A 6,000-nucleotide genomic window follows, 5' to 3' on the forward strand; every position below is an offset into this window, starting at 1 on the left:
CTTTCTTACGTAACCCAGGCCACCTGCTCAGGTAGCTCCACCCACAATGGGCTGGGGCTTCCCACCACTATCATTAGTCAAGAAGTACCTGGCAGGCTCATCTGATGGAGGCAGTTCTTCAGCTGAGGTTCCCTCTTCCCCAGTGACTCTAGTTTGTGTCAAATGGACAGAAGCTAACCAGTCCATGGTTACTCATGAAGCGATAACTTAAAATCACTAAGGACCTGTTAATCTTGACCGTTTCCAGGAAAGCGTGTAGCCGTACATACAGCTTAAGAGCCTTGGGTATTTCCCACAATCCCTCTAAACTCATGTTCAAATCTGCCCATGTCTTTCCTGGTAGGACTCTGGGAACCCTATAGAGTGAGGATTTGTCTTTCCCATAGTTTCTCAAAGCATTGCCCTACCCTCACTTTGTAAATAATTGTTTGAAATCTATAATCTTCCATGCTTGAACCTGGTCTTCTAAGTCATCTGTGACACATTTGACTGGTCCAGATATGATTTCCTCCAAGATAACATAAAAATAGAAGTACATTTTTCTTATTTTGTAAAACTGAATTTGATACCAATGTCCTCAGCTTTTGCGGAAGATGGACTGCTCAGAGGGTGATAAATACCAATCTCTCCCTGGGCACGACGAGCCACAGTCTGGCAACCACAAGAGCAGGAACTGATTTCAAAGATCTAAATACAGCTGAGCATCAGATAGGATGATTCTTTAAAAAACGAATGTGGGGCCACGGTGAGCAAAGGCACCTGCCACCAAGCCTGACAACCTGAGTTTGATCCCCAAGATCTATAGAGGCAAAGAAGAGAACCAATTCCCACAAGTTATCCTCTGGCTTCTACACATGCAACATGGTATATGTGTGCTCAAATATATAGACATGTACATACACACAAAATGAAAATAAATGTGTTTTAGTTAAACATTTTACTCCATGTTGAATATTTCAATGCACCTAATATTTCCTAAACAGTTATGTTTAGGAAAAGAAAAGAAAGGAGCATCTCTCCTGCCTTTTCCTATGCAAACTATCACTTAACCAATGGGTAAGGAAGAGAAGGTCTGCACGGCAGGAGCCTAGTTGGCTAAGGGAAGAAGTAATATCCCTGTCTAGTACCTTCGTGAATAATGGATCTCAGTGTAACTTATAAAGGGCCTGACACAGGTAAACAGGGCGCAGCATCTAAGCAGTCCTGCTGAGGCCGAGCCTGATTGAGTCCCAAGAAAAATAAATCAGAGTTTCTTCAACAAAACAGAGATGGAGTGCATGGGTAAGAGGGGGAAGTGGGCAGTAAATCGAAGACTTTAGGAACATCAAACAACTACAATGCATCAGCCTTATTTGGAGCTAAATCAAATTCTTGAAATATTGAGGGGTTTCCGTATAACCCTGTACTCTCCATTTGACTGGTTCTGAGTCTTTCGCTGTCAGTCAGCAAGGCTGGCTAGCTGGTTTCCTGGTCCCATTACACACTGGCCACCAGTGGAGACCAAACTGTCTTGAGATTCAGATCCCAAAGTCCTGCTGCCTGGTTGCCCCTCCAGACCCTCACCCCAACCTGTCCTGCTGTGTAGAGTCTAGCAAGTTTTCATTGTAAATAGTCCTCCCAACCCTGCTCTACTGTGTCCAGATAGGTAGCTGGCAAATGGCCTGTTAGGTGAGCCCCATCCTGGCACATGCTCGAGGGACCAGCATGCCTCCCACCCGGGATCTCTGCTGCCACTGCTCAGGACTTGAGGCTCAGCCTCCTAAATCTGTGTCTCCCTCAGCCCCACTAGCTTGAGCTTTCACAACTACACTTGCATCTCACTGTGTCCAAGCGCCCCATACTCCAGCTACCCCTACACTTAGTGGAAACTCACTGTGCCTCCCACTCCAGAAGCCTACAACCTTCTAAAGACACTTCCTTGACTCCTGCCTCCCAACAGCAGGGGCCTGACTCCTTTGTGGGAATTTTCTTCTTGTCTTTTGTGCCTGCCTTGGTATTCTCCAAGTTCTCCTTCCTCCCCTGAGCCTTTTCTTGAACAGCCCCTTTTGTGAGCTTATCTCTTGTTATTCATTTGATGAAACTTAACGGCCAGTTTGATAGCCTTAAGGAAAAAAAGGCCTTTACAAGGTGATTCAGGTCTTCAAAGTTTGTGAGCCAGTCAGCTGGCTCAATAGGCAAAAGCTCTTGCTACCAAGCTTTACCCAAGTTTGATCCCTAAGACCATCATGGTGGAAGAAAAGAACCCACTCCCACAAGAGGTAGGCACGCATACACACACATATACACACACACACAAAGAGAGAGACACTTGTGAGCGCTTTTAAAGTTTCCAATTAAAAGAAGCTTGTGTCGGGCCATGGTGGTGCACACCTTTAATCCCAGCACTCGGGAGGCAGAGGAAGGTGAATCCCTGTGAGTTTGAGGCCAGCCTGGTCTACAAGAGCTAGTCCCAGGTCAGCTAGGACTGTTACACAGGGAAACACTGTCTCAAAAAATAAATAAATAAATAAATAAAGCTTGTAATAAGAGTTTGGGAAGATAGCTCAGACAGAAAAGTGCTTGTCATGCAAGCATGAAGACCTGAGTTCATGTCACCAGAGCCCATGTAAAAAGGCTGTAGGTGGTAGTGAACACTGAGCACGGGGGAGGAGGAGACAGGAGGATCCATGGTGCTCACTAACCAGCCAGCCTAGTTTCACTGTGATCCTCAGAGGCCAATAAAAAAAAAATTCTACCTTGTAAAAGCATTCCTAAGAGACAACACTTGCAGTTGACTTTTAACCTACACACACACACACACACAGTTTGAAGGCTCACTCCTGCCCTGTAGTTACTCCCATGCAGAGGCATCTTGAAAGCGAACAGCAACCCCCTCTAGAACATCAGATCTATTTGCATTTTGTCAACAGCCTCCAGAATGAGAAGAAACAAATTTGTGTTCTTTATAAATTATCCAGCCTCTGGAATTTTGTAACTGCAGTGCAAATGAGTTAAGTAAATGTATCAGACAATATTATTCCACCCTAAAAAGAGACGAGCTAGCAAGATGAGAAAGCACACGAAGAAACATAAGTTGTGTGATCTATCAGGGGCCCAAAGTCAATTGGAAAAGGTTACTGATAAATTGCAATTATATCACACAGCAGACGAGGCAAAACCATGGAGACAGTAGATCAGCAGATGTGGAAAGGGAGGGCGACTAGAGAAAGGGAGGTTTATGGAGCAGTGACAGTGTTCAACATGATTCGCTTGCTGTGGTCGATACAGAACTTCTAGCACTGATCAAAGCACATGGAATGCTCTTCACCAAGGAGACCCTCATGTAAATCATGGATTCTAGGTGACAGTAATGAAGTAGGATCAGTCTGTGTGTGAAAGCAAACACTTTCACAGTGCCAAGGAGGCTGTGCATGTATGTGGACAGGGGCATATGGGAGTTCCCTGTACTAGGCACACAACTCAGATGTGCTTATAAACCTGTTCATGTTTCTTGAAACATGACCGTGTGGTGTGTGTGTGTGTGTGTGTGTGTGTGTGTGTGTGTGTGTTCAGAGATCAATGCTAAGTATCTTCCTCCATCACTCCATTTTGTGATTTTCTGAGAAATGGTCTTTCATTGAAGCTGAAGCTCACTGACTTGGTGTGGCTGGCCAGAGAGCCCCGTGTATCACCCGTCTATGCCCCTCCAGCTCTGGGATTATAGACGTGACCACCACTCTTTTACATGCGTGTTGGGGATTAAACTCATGTCTTCATGCATGCACAAAGAGCATTTTACCCACTGAGCCACCTCCTCAGCCCCCAAAAGACAGTCTCTTTTTAACAAATAGAAACTATTCAGATTCAGAAGCCATGTCTGAATTTCTGTTTACTAACTCCCCAGCTGTGATAACGCTGTATAAACTCTATAGGCAGAAACCGAATGTCAGCGCTCAGTACCGTGATCTGAGCCTGTCCTGGTAGTCTGGGTCTCAGCCTTCATTCTTCCGTGGCTCCCAGCGGAATTCTGTCCATAAGACCAGGACCTAAGCCAGGCGAAGCTTTTGAAAGAACAACCAGTAGGCCCTGGTCATCCTTCCATGTGCAGAAAGCTGACTGGACTTGTTCTTCAAGGCAGAGGACAGAGCAACCAGGGGAGAGGGAGGAGAGAGGTTTCGTGGGAGTCTCAGAACAGCATCCCATCTGGGTGAGGAGATTTCGTGGCCCTTTTCATCCTCCTCCAGTGGAGTCGAACAGGAGTTGGGCTGTTTCTGTTTCTGGCTGACCCAATCTGGCAGCATTTATGTCTGCTTTTGTGTCTCCCTTCTCTTCCCTGCCTACGAAGGGAGAGGGAGGCAGCCACGTCACCTCTGAGGTCAAGGACACCCTTTGGGACTGGACTATATCAGTAGCACACCCCTGTCCCACAGTAGAAGGCATGCATGGAGAGGCCATGAGCCAGCAGGCTGCCATCTGTGGTTGAAGGCATCTCTCTTCCCGCCAGGCACGTCAAACCTTGCTTGTCAGTTGAATGTGACTGGGGAGATTGGCATCAGGACTAGGCCTCTCTGCACACGCTGAAAGTGCTGCAGGGCTGGAAAAGGCTGTCTGTTATCTGGCATTGTTTACCTCTGCCAACCACAGAGTGCAAGCCCGCTGGTCTCCACATCTCCCCACCCAAGGCTCAGGCCCGAGCAAGTCTCTATCCTGGGGGACTGCCAGGTGTGAGCTCAGCTCCCCAGCTCCCCAGCTCCCCACCCTGGGGGCCATGGAGATTCTGTGGAGAATAAGGAGGAGGAGAGTAAAGTAAATAAGCCAGGAGGGAGAGGGAAGCAGGTGAGGCCCCGCTGACTCCAGCCAGTAGGGAAGTAGGCATGGGGGGTGGCCTGCACTTGCTTCCCCTTTTCTATCTCTTTCAGAAGTGTGTTAAGGGCTCTCGGTGCACAAGACTGAGGGAAGAGGTTTAGTGGAGCCACTGCCCTGGAGGAATATACAAGCTAAGAGAGACACAAAGCAGGCCAGAGGGCAAGCCTTGAGCTGGCTCGCATATTGGACACTGGAATGAGAGCACATGATATATTCTATCCAATCAAAGGCTTGTAGAAGTGCACTTCTGAGGTGGCCGAAACCCAAAACAGCTTTCAAACTTTCCGGTCCCAGCAGGCCTGTGAGCCCCACGTGCTCTTCGCAGACCTCCGCTGGTCCCAGCAGGTACTGGCCTCTTCCAAAACAAAGGAAAATAATGTTGAGGCCTATAAATACACACATATACACTCCCTCCCTGAGAGCAAGCCGGAAGGGGTCCGGATTTATGGAATCACATTTGTCTCCAGCCAAGGAGCACGGGCTGTCGTTTCCACAATGGAAACTGTTTGTGTCATTCCCTTTTGTTCTAACTTGACAGGCTGGTCCGCCATGGTGGAAACACTCCAGAGCTTTCTGATGAGTTTCTCGTTTGCAACAACAGACTAGAGCAGCTGCTGGGTTTACAGGATGATAAATGTATTGCGTGAGATGATTCTAGAAGCAGAGATTGGTAACTCCAGTCAGGCTCAGGGCGGTGATGGTCACAGAGTTTTTTCTCATTCTGTGGCTCCAGCCAGGAAAGTCATCCATGCCCGATCTCTCCGTCCCACTGTCCAGTGATCTGCCCATCCCACAGCACCCAGCTGACCCTTGCTCTTTGGTCAATGCCTATACTGGCCCCTTCTCGCCCTGCCAAGGTCTCCATTGCTACTGCTGTGATCCTATTTTTCAGGCAAGGCATTGCTTCTACTAGCCTGCAAGTGTATAGGTCTTTCTGAATCTCCACCTTAGCATTTTTCCTGACTGGGAGAATACGTTTCGAGTTCTTCCCTGAACGAACCACAGAGGCTGCATGATTTTAGCTATGCCTTAACAGGAGTTTATATCATAAAGAGCCAGCGGATCAAAGACTCAGCCCTCCAAACCTGATGACCCTGTGTAGCCAGCCTTCACAATGGCCCCCAAGGATCCCAACTCCAGAGACTTGTGCATCCC

Source organism: Microtus oregoni, unplaced genomic scaffold (assembly GCF_018167655.1).
Source record: "Microtus oregoni isolate MIOR12 unplaced genomic scaffold, Mior012 000035F_ref0000213, whole genome shotgun sequence".
NCBI lineage: Eukaryota > Metazoa > Chordata > Mammalia > Rodentia > Cricetidae > Microtus > Microtus oregoni.